General features: G+C 51.8%; 1 long non-coding RNA gene across 2 annotated transcripts; it reads right to left on the bottom strand.

The window, feature by feature from the left end:
• Positions 1-1,384: 1,384 nt before the first annotated feature.
• LOC119627669 (uncharacterized) lies at positions 1,385-17,208 on the bottom strand. Of its 2 annotated transcripts, XR_012093008.1 has the most exons (5): positions 16,315-17,208; positions 6,833-10,357; positions 5,165-5,253; positions 3,388-3,531; positions 1,385-2,826 (listed from the first exon to the last, which is right to left on the bottom strand). It is a non-coding gene; the product is annotated as an uncharacterized lncRNA (long non-coding RNA). The 2 variants fall into 2 exon arrangements; XR_005243864.2 differs by having other exon boundaries at positions 3,388-5,253.
• Positions 17,209-18,874: the final 1,666 nt, after the last annotated feature.

Below are 18,874 nucleotides of genomic sequence, written 5' to 3'. Positions count from 1 at the left end.
GTGACAAACACTCTTTCCTTCTTCCTTCAGGGCAGCTTGGGTCCAAGGGTGGGGGGAGGGGGGCTTACCCCAGAAAACAGGGATTTGGCGAATCCCTCTCCCCTATAAATTAAATGAGAGTTGAGGCACACGCACCTATCTTGGAGCAAAGTCACCCGAATTCCGTGCGCCCTGGCCAACAGGTAGCCCCCCCACTCGGGGAACGGTCGCGCTTTGGGGGAGCAAAGTGGGACCGCCATTCGGGCGTTTCTAGGTTTCTCTCCAGACATACTCTCACCCTCCGCCCCACCCTCCCCCAAGAGACGGTGTCTGATTCTTGGATCCGAGCATCCTGGGACCCATTTAAAATGCATTTCCTGGACCATAAATCCTCAGGCAGAAGCCGGCGTCCCCAGCCCTCCTGGAATGCGTGCGGGAAATGGCAGGAGCCCGGTGCAGTGGGCTGATCCGGGTGGGGAGGCTGCCCAGGGTCCTCGCTCCTGGGAGCGTGGGCCGGTGACTTCGCGGCGCGATGAGCCAGGAACTGCAAGCCAGGCCTGGAGTCTGAGATTAGGACAGGAGAAGAGGTGCGATTCGGAGCCTCCAATCAGCCAGGAGCCCTGCTCCGATCTTCCCCTGTCTGAGAGAATCACGGTGGTCCCCACTCTTGGCTCACTCTTGGCTCATGGGGCTATCAGGAAAATCAGCCCCTCCTGGGAGTCCCAGAGTTCAACCTCAGTCTCCTGCCTTGGGCACCAAAGCCTCCTCCCCAGGGTAGGAGCAGCCAGGAGGACAGTCACCTCCTTATACACCCACTGCCAATGAGGGACATTTAGGGCGGTCGGCTGTGTTTTGTGCAGTTACAGTGATTCAGTGAACTTCCCAGAGCTGTCTCCCTGTGCCCCTCTACAGAAGTTCTCAAAATGTCTGCGGTGGCATCATCGGACCAGCTACCTCTTGGACTTTATTGGAAGCTGCCAAATTGCTTTCCAAACACCTGCAGCGATTGACCTGTCACCCTTCAGTGTGCCTGAGTTTGTGGTTCTCTATTTCCTGGCCAGCACTGGTGTCCTCAAACTTCTGATTTTCTTTCCATTTATTTTACTTGATTCATCTAAATGGGTATGAAATAATATCTCTGGGCTGTTTCATGTCCATGAAAATTTCTCTATTGTAGATGTGTGGGCCAAAGGAACAGCACCTCGTCCTCAAGAGACTCGGGTTCAAACCTTGGCTCCAGGGCCCACCAGCATTGTGGCTTTGGGCAGTCACCGAATGTCCCTGAGCTCAGTTTTCTCATCTGTAAAACGGAGATGACATAGTTCCCGTAGGGTTACCGTGGGAATTCAAAAGCCAGGCGACCAGCACTCAGTAAGAGCTCAGGAAGTGAGAAGTAATGTTACCAGAAGCCAGCCCCCCAGGGAGGGTCATGGATTCCTGCATGGAGACACCCAGCCCTCTGCCTGTTGAAATAAACATTGCCACCACTCATACGCTCTACTTTCCATTTCTTCCATTTTATTTCCAACCCTTTTGCTGCTGAATCAGCAGCCCTCCTTCACACAAGCAGTGGATTGCAACTGAGATCCTACTGAAACACGGTGGTTTTTTCCAAGCAGTTACTGGTCAGCACCTTCCACCCTTGGCCAGTGTACCCTCTGCTCCTGCGGTTCCAAGCCCCCCACCCCTACCGCCAACTGACCCTGTCTCATCTCCTGCAGTCAGTCACTCCAGCGGTGACAGGCTCTAGTCTCAGAAATGCAGATATTAGAGGCATTTATTCTGTGCAATTTGGAAATCACTCCCCCATAAAGTAGGGCTGGCAGTATTGATTTCATTTTGGAGGAAATTCTCCAAGCCCATAAACATAGTACCAGCCAGCAATTTAAAAACAAAAACCAGGGAGAAAGACAAAAAAGCTGTAACCCACATGTGAGCCAGGCACGAGGATGAAGACAGCACGTTAGTCATCTCGTGGACTCAGGTGATTTGGAATTACTCTCCTTTTTAAAAGACGCACTTTTCCCCACCAAGGTAAAGTGCCTTGCCAGAGGGAAAATAATGACTGGGCAGGATTCAAGTCTGCCTGGCCTTCCAGCCTGCACCCTTTCTGGCCTCCAGCATGGGTCCTTGCTGCTTCTTTTGCCTGGTGCCTCTTCCCATGACAGTAGAGCTTTCTGGTCTCAGCTCCAGAGAGGCTTCCTGACTGTACTGCAGAAAGTTAGTTCCCCCTTCATCCCCACAAAAGCCTACTGATCTCCTTCAAAGAACTGAGCCACAATCAACTTATCTGTGCTTGCCTTCTTGTCTTTGCCTGTGTTTACCATAACACTGTGAAACGTCCACAAGATCCCCCATTCCACATGATCTTCTTTCAGGGTGGTATTGACACCCCTCCTGTTGAGGGAGTGCTTTGGGGGAGCAAAGTGGGACCACCATTTGGGTATTTCTAGGTCTCTGTTGAGAGGTGGGCTTTGCATTCCCTTCCCTTGACTCTGGGCCAGTGTGTGATTATCACAGAAGTGACATGATGTGACTTCAAAGGTCAATTCATAAGCAGCAACACAGCTTCTGCCTCATGCTCTTGGGGTGCTCAAGCTTGGAACCAAGATGCCATGATGTAAGGAGGTTCAAGCAGCCCCTGGACATGCCAACAAGGAGAGATACAGGGTCCTCCAGCCTACAGCTCCAGCCAGACTCCCAGCCAGCAGCCAGTACCATTTGACAGCCATAAAAGTGTACCATCTTGAAAGTAGACCCTCCAGACCCCAGGCAGGCCACCCTAGCTAAAGCCACATGCAGCCAAGACAGACGTTCCCCATCACACCTTGTCATCATTTCAATTTTCTGGGGAAAAAAAAAAAAAAAAAAAAAAGATTGTTGTTTTAAGCCAGGCATCACACAAACCGTAACCCAGAGGCCAAATCTAGTCCACTGCCTTTCATAAACAGAATTTCACTGAAGCACAACCATGGCCATTCATTTGTGTGTCTGGAGTGGCTTTTACACTGCAATGTAAGAGTGGAGTCATTGTGACAGACACCATATAGCCTACAAAGCATAAAATATTTACCATCTTGTCCTTTACAGAAAACGTTTACCAAGCCCTACGTACTAGTCTTTGAGGGCCAGCACAAAATTCCGCAGACTGGGTAACTTAAACAACAGAAATGTCTTACAGTTTTGGAGGCTAAAAGTCTAAGATCAAGCTTCTGGCTGATTCAGTCCCTGGTGAGAGTTCTCTGCCCAGCTTGCAGATGGCCACCTTCTCACTATGACACGACCCAAACCTCTCTATTTTACTGGGCCCTACATCTCTGCTCTCAGCCATCCTGCCTTGTGTTTCTGCCTTCCATAGACCAGCTTTATCTGTTGCAATCTGCTCTTCCCATCCCGACAGTCCCTAACCTGAACTCTGGGGATCCTGATTCCTGAGTCTTAGGAGAGACATTCAGCTTGGGTCAGGTGTCCCTTTCTGACTCAATTAGCTGTGGTCAAGTAGTGGGGTCCAGGGTCCTCCCTCGTGATGGCAGAAGGATGTGATCAGCATTTCTAGTACAAGTAGAGGAAGCAAACTGAGCCAAAAATTGGGATATGGGGGTCTGTCGATAAGACATGATGTAAAATTGAGAATGGAAGAGCTTTGACAAAATGATAAGCATGATTTTACTTCCTTACTTACTAAGATCTAGAACTACCCATGACTCCAGATAGTGCTGTCACTGGTCATTCAATTTCAAGATGAAGATAATTATGAAAAGAGAGGTGGGAGGAAGGAAGAAGAGGGGGATAAAGCAGAAGTAATTTGGATGGATTAACACGAAGGAAAAATAAACTTTGTGATTGTGATGATGATATAGAGGATAATGAAGATGATGATGTGCTAGTGATGATGATGGTGGTGGTGGTGGTGATGGTAATAATGGTAATGATGATGATGATAGTGATGGTGATGATGGTGATAAAGATGATGACAATGTTAAAGATGGTGACAATGTTAATGATGGTGATGGTGATGATGATGATAGTGAGGATAGTTATGGTGATGGTGATGGTGATGATGGTGATGATGGTGGTGGCGGTGGTGATGGTAATAATGGCAATGATGATGATGATAGTGATGGTGATGGTGGTGGTGATGGTGATGGTGATAAAGATGATGACAATGTTAAAGATGGTGACAATGGGCCGGGCGCGGTGGCTCAAGCCTGTAATCCCAGCACTTTGGGAGGCCGAGACGGGCGGATCATGAGGTCAGGAGATCGAGACCATCCTGGCTAACACCGTGAAACCCCGTCTCTACTAAAAAATACAAAAAACTAGCCGGGCGAGGTGGCGGGCGCCTGTAGTCCCAGCTACTCGGGAGGCTGAGGCAGGAGAATGGCGTAAACCCGGGAGGCGGAGCTTGCAGTGAGCCGAGATCTGGCCACTGCACTCCAGCCTGGGCCACAGAGCGAGACTCTGCCTCAAAAAAAAAAAAAAAAAAAGATGGTGACAATGTTAATGATGGTGATGGTGATGATGATGATGGTGAGGATGGTTATGGTGATGATGATGGTGATGATGATGATGATGGTGATGATGGTAATGATGACAGTAATGGCGGTGATAGTGATGATGGTAATGATGACGATGGTGGTGATGATTATAATGATGGTGATGATGATGGTGATGGTGACAGTGATGGTGATGTGATGGTGGTAATGGTGATGGTGGTGATAGTGATGGTGATGGTGGTGATAATGGTAGTGATGGTGATGATGGTAATGGTGGTGATGGTGACGATAGTGATGATGGTGATGATTATAATGATGGTAATGGTGGTGATGATGATGGTGATAGTGATGATGGTAGTAATGATGGTGATAATGGTGATGATGGTGATGGTGGTGAGGATAGTGATGATGGTGATGATTATAATGATGGCAATGGTAGTGATGATGATGGTGATGGTGATGATGATGCTAGTGTGATGATGGTAGTGATGGTGATGAGAATTATGGGAATGGTGATGATGGTAGTGATAATGATAGTGATAATTATTACATGTATGTGCCTGGCTCTGTGCTGAACCTATATTATCATATCGTATTTAATCCTAAAGCAACTTTATGAGGCTGGTAGTATTATTACCCTCATTTTACAGATGAGGAAATCTGAAGCTCATAAAGGCCAACTCACTTACCTAAGGTGGAAGTGAAGAAGCAGTTGACAGCAGAGCACAGGCTTGCAGCCACCACACTCTTCTGTCTCAAGTGTGCAAATGTCCCCTTGCTGGGAAAAAAATGAGTTGTCTCTGGCCAAGCCACATATTTGTATAATTTAATGAATATTTAAATAGTAAATGCCCAGATAATGACCACCCAGGTCAAGGAATTAGATATTATTGGAACCCCCAAAACCCACTGTGTATCCCTCTCCAATCATAACCTTCTCGTCCCTCCAGACAGAGCCATTCACCTGAATTTATGATCACCTTTGCTTTTCTGTATAATGTTACCACCTGTCTATGTGCATCTTAAGCACTGTGGCCTAGTTTTCCTGTGTGTGAGCTTCGTGGGACTGGAATCCTACCAAATCCTTTCTTTTCTGCCCAACATTGTACTTGGGATTCATTCCTGTGGCTGGGTCCCTTAGGTTCACTTGTTCTCTTTGCTGTATAATATTCCATCCTATGAATATCTCCAGTGTGACTGATCCCTTCTACTGTAGGTAGACATAAGAGTTGCTTATGGTTTATGGCTGTTTTTATTCAAAACAGCTGCTTTCACTTTCTTGTCTGTGTTTGCTAGAACGCGTGCACACAGCTCTTCCTTGCAGAACACTCATTCACTCTCAGCCTTCACCATAAACACCCTCTCCAGGGGTCCCCTGGAGCCACTTTAGGTGTCTCTGAGCTCTGTCAGCACCCTGTGCACCCCCATTATAGCACATACCGCTCTGCCACGTAACTATCTTCTAACTCATGGTCTCATCCACTCAAGTGGGGAGTGGGGAGCGCTACCAGATTTCTCTTCTTCTCTCTCCTTCTCTCTTCTCCTCCTCAGTACCTGGCACAGTGTCCGGCACGCAGTAGGAGGCAATCGTTACATTTTTGAGTGAATGATAAATGAACAAACAAAGACATGACTGGGAAGTCAGCCTCCCCTAAACATTTGTTGAATCAATGCTTGTCACATGAAGTGAAGGGTGTAGTCTGAAAGTGCTTTTAAGACACTCAGCTGTGGCTATTTCTGTGATCCATGTTTTGACCTTGTTTGACATGAGCTGATATTGCCAACATGGCACTTGGGGACAGCTGTAGAGAGTTACAGAGGTCCCACTCACCCCTTCCTGCTCAGCAGATGATGCCAAGTATATAAAGACATCCAGATGGGGCGCGGTGGCTCACACCTGTAATCCAAGCACTTTGGGAGGCTGAGGTGGGTGGATCACCTAAGGTCAGGAGTTTGAGACCAGCCTGGCCAACATGGTGAAACCCTGCCTCTACTAAAAATACAAAAATTAGCCAGGCGTGGTGGCGCACACCTGTAGTCCCAGCTACTCGGGAGGCTGAAGCAGGAGAATCGCTTGAACTCAGGAGGCGGAGGTTACAGTGAGCTGAGATGGTACCTGTGCTCTCCAGCCTAGATGACAGAGTAAGACAACATCTCCAAAATAAAAAAATAAAAATAAATAAAAAGAAAAAAAAAAAGAAAGAAAAGAAAAAAGAAAAAGACATCCAAAGAAACGCTTTCCCGGATGGATTGCTTTTATGTCTTCCCTCCTCCTTGTCTGGCTCCCAGGGCTAACAACTATGATTAGACCTCATTAGAATGAGGTGGCTAGTGGTTTCCTCACACCTTTGTCTTACCTATCGTGAATCCGTCCATCCCCGTGGAAGGTCACTGAGCAGTGTGGGCGGCAGGAAGAGGTTCGTGAATCTGCTGGTTCATCCAGGAAGGCAGCGGCAGTCGTAGAGTCTAGGCAAGGCTTTGGGAAGGGGCTGAGCTACTCCAGGAGGGTGGGTGCACCCAAAAGTCAAAGCTAGGGTGGAAAGGCTCAGAAATTGGGGAGATGAACCCAAAAGTCACAATAATGCACTGAGAGCCCTGGCCAGTGTAAACCAGCTTCCTGCAGCGTGCAGCGCAGCCCAGGCGAGTTCCCACCTGTTCCGTCAAGGCAGGTTTTCATCAGAGCTCACTGGCCTCAGGATAACTCCCGGTCTCCTTCACACGGATCCCAAGGCTCTCCCAAACTGCTGTCTGCCGAGCCCTCTTGCCTCCCCATCTTCACCCCATGCTCCAGTTCTCATATCCCACCTACTTGAGCTGGCTTCTGCCCATCCGTACTCTGTTCCCTCTGCCTAGTGTATTCATTCAGGTCTCTCGTTCTTCCAGGAAGCCTGGCTGGCCTCCCACCCCACCCAAGGCCAGGATGGGTGCTCCTGCCCTGTGCTCCCATCACCTCTCAGGCCATTTGTATCAGCGCTCGGCACCCCGGTGGCCGGGTTTGTGTCATCATCAATGCTTGTCACTAAATGCTTCAGGCAGGGACCAGATCTGCTGTATTCACTTTCTCTCCCCAGGGCAGTAAGTGTCTGTATACACTAGGTACTTAACAAATGTGTGGGGGTGACCAAATGAATGAATATGGTGGGGAAGAATTTTCTTGGGATCACAGAGCAGCTGAGAGTAACAAGGGACTAAGGACAGCTCCCTTTCTCTCCCAGAACTTCCCCAACCTTGCCTTCTGCCTGGACGGGCCGGGAAGGCCTTGCCCTCCTCCTCCCCTGTGCCAGTGCAGCCTGCAGGGGGCTTGGGTTGCCCAAGGGCAACTCCCCTTTACTGGGGCAAAAGCACTCAGGTGTCTCCGTATACTCAGCTGTTGTGTGGGATGGGCTTGGCCTGGGTGCTGATAACCTGTTTCAGACCCTGGATCCAGCAGTACCTAAAGCCAAACTACCTCTGAACTGACCCATTTACCAAGGAATAGGCACCAACAAATTCCCTTTTTGCCTAAATCACTTTAAGTTGGATTTTCTAGCATTTGAAAATGAAAAACTTTTTTTTTGAGACAGAGTTTCACTCTTGTTGCCCAGGCTGGAGTGCAGTGGCATGATCTTGGCTCACCACAACTTCTGCCTCCCAGGTTCAAGCAATTCTCCTGCCTCAGCCTCCTGAGTAGCTGGGATTACAGGTGCGCGCCACCTTGCCCAGTTAATTTTGTATTTTTAGTAGAGACAGGGTTTCTCCATGTTGGTCAGGCTGGCCTCAAACTCCCAACCTCAGGTGATCTGCCCGCCTCAGCCTCCCAGAGTGCTGGGATTGCAGATGTGAGCCAACATGCCTGGCTGAAAGTGAAAAACTTTTAAAAAACATTTATTGAGAGAGAACTTACATTCCATAGAGTTCACCTGTTTGAAGTGTACAATTCAATGTTTTCAGTGATTCATCAAGTTGTAAACTATCACCACAATGTCATTTTACCTTTTCACTACCCCGGAAAGAAACTCCGTACCCTACCAGGCGCAGTGGCTCACGCCTGTGATCCCAACACTTTGGGAGGCTGAGGCAGGCAGATCCCTTGAGCCCAGGAGTTAGAGACTAGCCTGGCCAACATGGTGAAACACTGTTTCTATCAAAACCAAAAAATTAGCCAGGCATGGTGGCGCGTGCCTGTGGTCCCGGCTACTCGGGAGGCTGCGGTGGAAGAATCACCTGAGCCCGGGAGGTCAAGGCTGCGGTGAGCTGTGATGGCACCACTGCCCTCCAGCCTGGGCGACAGAGTGAGACCCTATCTCAAAAAAGGAAAGGAAAGGACAGGAAAGGGGAAAGGAAAGAGGAGAGGAGAGGGAGGAGGGGAGGGGAGGGGAGGAAGAAAGAGAGAGAGAGGAAGGCAGGCAGGCAAGCCCATACTCGTTAGCAGTCCCTCCCTCCCCACAGTGCCCTCAGTCCCTGGCAACCACTCACCTGTTTCTTGTTTCCCTGGATTTCTTAGTTCCAGAGATTCCCTGTGAATATAACTCTGTGATATGTGATCTTCTGTGTTGGCTTCCTTCACTCAGCGTAGTGTTTTTGAGGTTCCTCCGTGCTGTAGTGTGCATTGGTGCTTTCGTCCCATTTCTGTCCAGTTAATCTTCCACTGCGTGGCTGGATCACACTTTGTTCGTCCATTCATCAGTGGATGAAATGTGGGGTGTTTCTAGCTTGGGGCTATGATGAACATGCATGTACAAGTGTTTGGGTGGACATACTTTTTCAATTTTCTTGGGTATATACTGAAAAGTAAAATTGCCAGATCACATGGTAACTGTGTGTTTTACTTTTTAAGGAGCTGCCAAACTGTTTCCACAGCGGCTACATCGTCCTTCCTTCCCACCAGCAGCATACAGGGGTTCCAGTTTCTCCATATCTTCTTCGACACTTGTTTTTGTCTGTCTTTCTGATGACAGCATCCTCACTGGTGTGGGGGCATCCGACCAGCGTCCTGGCTGGTGTGGGGGCGTCTGTCCGTCTGGCATCCTCACTGGTGTGGGGGCATCCTGGCTGGTGTGGGGGCGTCCTTGCTGGTGTGGGGGCATCCATCTGGTGTCCTGGCTGGTGCGGGGGCATCCAGTTGGGTGGTGATTTGCACTCCCTGATGATGAGAGGTGCTAAGCATCTTTCCAAGTGCTTATTGGCCATCTCTATGTCATCTTTAGAGAATTGTGTGTTCAGATCCCTTGCCCATTTTATTTTACCTTTCTACAAGTTATTGGTAGAGACTTAGTCTATTTTAAAATTTGTACTTTTATTACTGAGTTATAGGAGTTCTTTTTTGGAGTTCTTTTTTTTTTTTTTTGAGATGGAGTCTCGCCCTGTCACCCAGGCTGGAATGCAGTGGCATGATCTCGGCTCACTGTAAGCTCTGCCTCCCGGGTTCACGCCATTCTCCTGCCTCAGCTTCCCAAGTAGCTGGGACTACAGGCGCCCACCAGCAGACCCGGCTAATATTTTGTATTTTTAGTCGAGATGGTGTTTCACTGTGTTAGCCAGGATGGTCTCAATCTCCTGACCTCATGATCCGCCCGCCTTGGCCTCCCAAAGTGCTGGGATTACAGGTGTGAGCCACCGCACCTGGCCTGAGTTATAGGAGTTCTTTATACATTCTGGATACAAATATCTTATCAGATATATAATTTGCAAATGTTTTCTTCCATTCCACGAGTTGTCTTTTCATTTTCTTCATGGTATCACTTGCAGCACAAATTTTTAATTTCGATGAAGCCCAATCTAAAATCGTTCTTTTTAGCTCCTTCTTTGGATGTTGTGGCTGCAGGAGCCTAAGTGAAACACTCACATTCTTTGTGAGGATGTTCGCCCGCATCCATGCTCCTCTGCTCCGTGCATTCATGGCCCTGTGAGGACAGGGAATACAGCGTGTGATGCCAACCCCCGCCATTTCAGATGTGGCAGCCCTGCCTCTCAAATGAAAGCCTTGTGCCCGGAGGATGGGGCATGTGTTGCAACCAAGACATGAGTCTCATCCCACCCCCATGATCTGTTCTTGAAGAAAGTGACTCAGGAGCCTGGACAGACCAGGATAGACCTGGCTCTGAGACACTCACTCCTGCCCCACACTGTGGCCAGAGCTGATGGGATATCCAAGGGCTTCCTGGAGGAAGGACTGGTCCCAGAATGGCCATCGGGGAGTGGAAGACATGGTTAAGGGGGAGGTCACAGAACGAGAGCTCAAGTGGAACCTCACCCCTTTGGGGGCCAAAGACCGCGGAGCTCCCTTAAGCCTCAGTGACTTGCCCACCCCATGACGGCTTCTGTGAGCTCCATCTTATCCAAGAACATGTCTTGCCTTGGGCTAGCAGGAACGAGTCTCTGCCCTTCACCAGGTGGGGAGCTGGGCGGGGTCAAGCCTCTTCTTTATGCTCCCACCCCCTCCCCATCCACCTTGCTGCCCCCAAACCAGACCCTCCACCCTGAACATTCAACAGCTCACTCAGTATTCATCCAAGATACATGAGGCCAGGGCTGGGACTGTGATCAAGAGCAAAACGGACGCAGACCTTACCCGTGTGGCTGGCGCGTGACACCACCATAGAAGCTCAGGGCCTTCGGTGGGCCATTGGTGAGGACAGTTGCTGATGACTTGAAGACTGGGTCTGGCTGGCAAGTAGTTACGTCAGTTTCAGAATCTCCAGACTGAATATGAACTAAAGAACTTCCGGAAGCCCGAAGTGAGCTCTGAAGATTTGTGTTCAGTCCTGACTCTGCCCCTTGCTAACCGCGTGGTCTTGGGCAAATCACACAGCCTTCCTCAGCCTGTGAGTTGTCACCTGTCAAATGGGAAGGAGAAAACACCCCCTCCTCTCTGCACAGAATGAGGCTGTGTGCACACTGCAAATGTAAGTGACTGTCCCTGTTAACAGCAGCAATCCCTCCTGTCCATGTACAACTCTGTACCAGGACCAGGGCTGAGCACGACTCCGCCGCGTCCACACAGCCCCGCTCGGGAGGCAGGACCAGGGCTGCGCACGACTCCGCCGCGTCCACACAGCCCCGCTCGGGAGGCAGGACCAGGGCTGAGCACGACTCCGCCGCGTCCACACAGCCCCGCTCGGGAGGCAGGACCAGGGCTGAGCACGACTCCGCCGCGTCCACACAGCCCCGCTCGGGAGGCAGGACCAGGGCTGAGCACGACTCCGCCGCGTCCACACAGCCCCGCTCGGGAGGCAGGACCAGGGCTGAGCACGACTCCGCTGCGTCCACACAATCCCACTTGGGAGGCACCCCCAGGAAAGGGAACAGAAACCTCAAGAGGTGGGAGAGGCAGAGCCCCTGGCCTGGGAGCTCTGTGTATTTCCTGGAGAGTTGGGTAAAGAGAACATGAACGTATTACAAGGCAGGGTAGTACTCATGCCCCCAAAGTAAAGACCAGGATGCGAGTCGCATAGACACGCCTCACTGCCTCGCGATTGTAAATAACGCCATTGCAGGGACCATGTGCGTATGGAGGCTGCGGAGGCCGGTGGCGGGGACAAGCGGTCTAGAAGCCGGCTGTCTGAATTAAACTTGTAATGCCACCTCATCCTGGCTGGGCAGCCTGAGGCTCCTTAGGGCCCTAGAGCCTCAGTTTCTTCCCTGTCAGAGCAGCCACCTCCCAAGGTTGCTGAGAAGAGGAAATGGGAGCCTCCACCATGGCCAGGGCACCATGACATCTGCGGTGAGCATGGAGTCACTCTTCCAAATGTTTCCATGTGTGTGTGAGTGTGTGTGTGTGTGTCTGCTTCCTTCCGATAAATCCCAAAAGGTGGAACAGCAGAGCATGTGCACTTTGCAAACCCTCTGTCTGTTGCCCGGTGGTTCTGTGTGTGCCAGGCTGCCCCACCTGCCCACATGCATCAGAGTCCCTGGACTCTTGTTCAAATGAAGGTTCTGGTCCAGGAAGTCCGTGAGGGGCCCGAGACTCTGCATTTCTATGGTGATGCTGATGCTGCTGGTCTGGGGCCCACATTCTGAGTGGCCAGGGCCCCAGGTGTACAGGTCTCCCCCTACTACCCCTCTTGCAGGAAGCCGGAGGCCGATGACAGCCCAGGGCAGTGTGTTCATGGCCAGGCTTGACATGTGGTCTTCAGGCTGGAGAAGCCCATTCTTGGGACGCTGCCTGCGTCTGGGCAGGGCTCCTGCCTTCTCCGTGGTACCTGAATCTCTGCCATCAGCCGCCAGTTCAGCCAGGCTGTTGGTGCAGCCAATTCCTGCCAAGCCAATCGGCCCCAGGGAGGATCAGAGCCACCCGCTCTCCGTATGGAGACCAGGCAGTGAAGGGCCTGGCCGGAGGCATCGGGAAAGGCCGGAGCCCCACGCAGAGGGGCTGGAAAGCTCTCCTGCAGCTTCACAGCCTGTGGGCCTCCATTCCTGAGGCCGCCTGGCGAGCAGGCCCAGAGAGGATCGCGGACCAAGGGAGACCCCGTCTGGACGGCAGCAACCGTGCAGCACTGCAGCCGCCTTCTCTCCATGGAAATTGCCGTGTTGCCAATCCCACCCCCAAAAGGCTGCAAATACCTGTGCACCCCCCGGGCTTGGGGGGAATAATAACCCAACTTCTTACCCATGTGAATGTTGGGGGGAAGAGTGCAAAATATTTAGTTTGTTTTACTTTTCAAATGAACCATATGAAATCGTCAGCATTTGGCCATTTTACATCTCTTAAAGGGCAATTTCACATGGTCCGATGTGCACCCTCCCAGCCAACCTTCAGGGTAGTTTTCGTAACTACTGCATGCACAGGACACACGATGCCGGCAGGCCTGTGCACAATCATCGTCACACAGCTGCCGATGGCCTTTGCCATACCCTCTATGGAACCTAAGATGCCACCAAGCGTGAGGGGCTCTGGGCCCCTTTGCCTGGTGACAGCCGAGGCGAGCCACTGACCGAGCTCTGCAGATTTGCAAACAGTTTGCTCTCCCCAGTGTTTTAGGGCTGCCGTGCATGCCCAGAGCCACACACCTGTGAGGACTGATGAGCTGGCCCAGGAGAAAGTGTCCCCCACCCACCCAGGAGTATCTGCCTCCTGCAGGCAGGGGCAGTTCTTACCACCGAGGCCTTGAGGGGCAGTCCTAGGGGAAAGCCGTGGACTGGGGCAGGGAGAGGGAGGCCGGACTGCAAGCTGTTAGCGAGGAGAGGTTTCACCCAGGGGCTGGGGCCGAGCTGAGGCTGAGCTTAGGAGACAAGGGCGCCAGTGCCAGCTGATGGAGGCCTGACTCACCTGGCCCTGCCCTTTCAGAATTAGGAGGTGAGTGCTTCCCAGGTGTCAACGTGCTGTGGCCACACCGAGGAAGTGGAATGGCCCCCCACCAACCCGCAGTCAGATTTAGATGTCACGACACACCAGGACGGGAGGGAGAAGCCTGCCTCCCACAGAAGGAGGCTATCCGGGAGAGGAGGCCGGCTGCCCAAGCCAGGCCAAAAATGGCTACGGGAGCAAGAGACAGAGACCCCCTGGGGGCTGTGCTGTGGTCGGCGTGTGGGGCGGGTGAGGGCTTCCGCACACGTGGGAAGGGCTGTAGCTTGTGCTAGCACCAGGTCTAGTGGGGACACCTGGGCCCTCTCATCACCTTGCCCGGGTCTGGGGCAGAGAGCAAGGGGCGGTGAACACGTCTGTGTTCACACATGTCACTGACGGAGGATGACGGCCCCCGTGAGCCCTGGCACTTCAGCATCCCCGTCAACATGGGGGTGTTCAACCCAGGCCTCTCCCTAGAGCATCCTCACAGCAGTGAGCCTGTCAAAATACACTCACGATTTCCAGCTATGAACTGTTCAACATGTACCAGACACCCCTGTACCACCCCCCAGATTTCACAAATGTTCATCCTTTCCATATTTGCTTTTGAGTGTTCATTAAGGAGATGAAAGTTAGAGTTGCAGCTCTTCCCCCCTCGCCCTGTCCCCGCGCAGAGGTCACCCCTCCCTGAAGCTTTGCGTGCCTCTCACGAGGCTTTGCTTCCATTGCTCCTATGCCAACACCCGGAAACCACGCGGCACACAGGATTCGTGTAAAGGGCATCACGCTGTCAAATCCTTTAACAACTGGCTTTTTTCTACTCGATATTACGTTTTTGTTTGTTTTCTTTTGTTTTTGTTACGAGATAGACTCTTGCTTTGTCACCCAGGCTAGAGAGCAGCTGCATGATCTCAGTCACTGCAACCTCTGCCTCCCAGGTTCAAGCGATTCTCCTGCCTCAGCCTCCTGAGTAGCTGGGATTACAGGCACCTGCCACCATGCCTGGCTGATTCTTGTATTTTTAGCAGATACAGGGTTTCACCACGTTGGCCAAGCTGGTCTTGAACTCCTGACATGAAGCCATTCGCCTGCCTCAGCCTCCCGAAGTGCTGGGATTACAGGTGTGAGCCACCATTCCCCGCTGATATAACATTTTTGGTTGATCAACATTAACCAGGTAGCTCTCATTGTTCACCTGAAATGTGGTGCGGGATGCTTCTCCACCTGCCACAGCTCGTGCACCACCCTCCTTCCTCCTGGCAGACAGGTGGTTTCCACTTTTCCCTTATAGTCCTTGTTTTCAGAGGAAGAGCACAAGGCCACTCAGCCAGGAAGTGGCAAGACTGGGACACGCACACAAGGCTGCAGACCCCACATTTCCCATTCTTGCCACATCATAGGCCAGAGTTTACACAGCAGCTCACAGAGCCTGGGTGAAACTACAAACCCCTGGCTGAGCACACCCCTGGTGCTGGTTTTAAAGATAGGTCCGCACATTCCTGGGCACTCTGCTCCTAAAGACGGAGAGCTTAATTCTCCTGCCCCTGAGTGCAGGCTGGACTTAGTCATTCACCTCTAACAAGACATTACAGCAGACATGGAGCCATGTCGCTTCCGAGATGAGGTTACAAAAAGACCGTGGCCTCCGCCTTAGTGTCTCAGCTTCTCTCGCTCTCTGTGGGAAGCTGCTGTCATGCTGTGATCTGCCCTACAGAGTCCCAGGTAGCAAGAAACAGACGCTTCCCGCAAACAACCAGCAAGGGCCTGAGGCTTGGTCAACGACATGGAAGTGGGTCCCGCAGCCCCCTTTGGAGCCCTGTGACCCCGGCCCCAGCCAATGCCTTGACTCTGACCACGTGAGATCCCTGGGCCAGCACCACTCAGCCAGGCAGCGCTACATTGCCAACCCACAAAAACCATGAGATGATCAATGTGTATTGTCTTAAGCCCCCGAGGCTGGGGGTGTGTTAGGCATCAGCAGATAACAGATGCATGTGTTCATCACAAGGAGGCCAGGCAAGGGGACACAGATGAACTTGGGCCCAGCAGGTTCCACCCCCCACAGCCTCGAGACGTCTCTTCCCCATCACGTCCTGGCCTCAGAGGGCATGTGACAACGCACACCCTGGGCCTGAGGCCGCAGCCACCGACATGGACCCCATCACAGTGTGCTGAGCTGTGCCCACGCAGGGGCCGACCCCCAGCACGTCCATTTGCACAGGGATATGGGGATAGTGAGCGCCTCTCTCTCGCAATTCCCCTCCCTATCCCCGGGTCAGCTGCCCTCTCTCCCCCATCCTCTGCCGATTCCCTCACTGCCTTGACTCTGGAATCAGCACAGAGCCAGCCCCGGTTTGGAGGGAGCCAGCCCTCAGTGGACGTTTCTTACTGAGTCTAACGTGCTGACACCAAACCCAGCAGCCTTCGCCACAGGAGGGGTTTGGGATTCCCCCAAGTGCTGAGGGGCTTGGGAGTCAGACAGACCTGGGTTTCCCAACCCGGCCCACCGCCCTTCTCCCTGAGCCTCAGGCCTCACTCCCCTCATCTGTGAAGTGGGATCAGTCAAATACCTACCTCCAGATGACAGAAATCCCGGGAGACGAAGCAGCCGGTGCATAGGGCGTGCCAGATCTCAGGTCATGGTCCAGGCAAGCTTGGGGATTGGCCAGGGAGGCTTCCTCTCACACCCCTCCAGGCCTTGCTGCTGCTTTGGGTGCCACGCTGAGCAGCGCCTCTGTCCCCGGGCCCTAATGATGCCGATCCCTCAGCCTGGAATTCCCCTGCTCCCTGCTAACTCTTTTTATTTAGGCAAAATTCACATAACAAAATGTATCATTTTAACCATTTTGTTTTACTTATTTGATTTCATTTTTTAATTTTAGAGATGACATCTCACTCTGTCGCCCAGGCTGGAGTGCAGTGTGATCACAGCTCACTGCAGCTTCTGACCTCCTGAGCCCGAGTGATCCTCCTGCCTTTGCCTCCCGAGTAGCTGGGACTACAGGCATGTGCCGCCACGCCTTGCCTATTTTTTTTTTTTTTTTGAGACTGAGTCTCGCTCTGTCGCCCGGGCTGGAGTGCCGTGGCCGGATCTCAGCTCACTGCAAGCTCCACCTCCCGGGTTTACGCCATTCTCCTGCCTCAGCCTCCCGAGTAGCTGGGACTACAGGCGCCTGCCACCTCGCCCGGCTAGTTTTTTGTATTTTTTTTAGTAGAGACGGGGTTTCACCGTGTTAGCCAGGATGGTCTCGATCTCCTGACCTCGTGATCCGCCTGTCTCGGCCTCCCAAAGTGCTGGGATTACAGGCTTGAGCCACCGCGCCCGGCCACGCCTTGCCTATTTTAACCTGAACAATACAGTGGCATTTCGTACATTCACAGAGTCGTTGCAACCAGCAGCACCGTCCATGTAGCACCAGAGCATTCCTATCACCCCAAAACACCCCGTCCCCGTTAGCAGCCACTCCCTCTTCCCCTCCTGACCCCTGCCCCACGCCCCTGGCAACCACTCGTCAGCTTTACGTGTTTATGGATTTGCCTATTGCAGACATTTCACATAAATGGAATCACAATGTGTCATCATATTTTATGATTGCATCAGTTTCCAGGCCATGTTACTGTGTGACTCAGAGCTTCTCTCCTTTCCGTGACTGAATAACACTGCATTGTATGCACGCCGTGTTTATCTGTTCATCCATGACAGACCCTTGGTAGTGTCCGGCGTCTGGCTGTTGTGGATAATGTTGCTGTGAACACGGGTACGCAGGTATCTGTCTGAGCGCCTGTTTGAATTCCCTTGAGTAGACACCTAGGAGCAGAATTGCTAGGTCATAGGATGATTCTCCATATACTTTTGAGGAACCACCCCACACACCCAATCCTTACCGTCCCTCAGAGCTCACTGCTGTCTGGCCTTTGTCCATCTCCTTCATATCCCTCCCCCACGCTTTCCCATTCTACTTGGCTTTGTGGAACCTTCTGGATGAAGGGGGCAAGCCTCCTGCAGGCACAGGTGTGTGCCTCGCTCCCCTGAACCCTGGCCTGGCACATGAAGGCCTGCATTGAGTATCTGTTCACCTGTGAATAGAGGACCACGTGTGAGCCAACAGTTGTGCAGAGATGTCACCAGGGAGCCCACGAATCTAGGAGTGAGGGCCACACCAGAGTCTGGGGCACAGGGTAGGCTGGAAGTGCTGGGAGTTTACACCCCAGGAGCAGCCCTCGTCCAACAACAAACAGGAGTCAAGGTTTGCGGTTTGTCCTATGACTGCCCCTGCCCCCACCCTGCAGCAGGACAGAGCTCCAGCTGCTCACTGCCACATCCTGTCTGGCTCCTTCCCTTCCCCACCACGCCCCCGCTCTCCCACTGTGCTTCTTGGATCCCCTCCCGACAGACTCTTTCTACTCAGATCCCAGCTCCCAGGGAACTGGCTCCCCAGAGAATCCAATCTAAGACAGCAGGGCCAGCCTCTGGCCCAAGGGAGGAACCGCTTTGTCATTAGTTAGAATGAATAATAATTTAGAAGGAGAATGAATAACAAGTAGGAGACCTTCCCAAGGCCACTGCACCAGGCAAGGCGAGATTCTCCTTCTCTAGGGCTGCACGTGGCCCTGGTCCAGATTTTAGGTGACTCACGTGTGCATGTGTGTGTATGTGTGTGGCAAGAGTGTGTCTCTGTATGCATGTGTAAGCATGTGTACATGTGTAATGTAGATATGTACAGATGTGTGCTTGCATGTGTATATGTGTGTGTGTGTGTGAATTGTCCCTGTATGCATGGCTGTGTATATGTGTGTATGTGTGTACTGGTGTGTGTGTACATGCATGAATGTGTGCGTGTATGTATATGTGTGTATTAGTATATGTGTGCATGTGTGAGTTTGCATACCAAATAATACTTATCAAGTGCTTATCATGAGCCCAATATTGTTCTAAGAGTTTTTTTTTTTTTTTTAACTCACTTAATTCTCACAAGCCTATAAATTCAGGTCCTCCAATCATCCCCATTTTACAGATGAGGGAACAGACTCTAGAGGCAAAGTGGTTTTCCTACGATCACACAGGTGGTGGCCAGCAGGGCTGGGATGCAAAGCCCTCCTCTGGCTCCGGACCCACCTCCTCCCGAGCCTCCAA

This window comes from Chlorocebus sabaeus, chromosome 5 (assembly GCF_047675955.1).
Source record: "Chlorocebus sabaeus isolate Y175 chromosome 5, mChlSab1.0.hap1, whole genome shotgun sequence".
Lineage (NCBI taxonomy): Eukaryota > Metazoa > Chordata > Mammalia > Primates > Cercopithecidae > Chlorocebus > Chlorocebus sabaeus.
The sequence above is the reverse complement of the archived record's forward strand: the minus strand, read 5'-3'. Positions and strand labels throughout refer to the sequence as shown.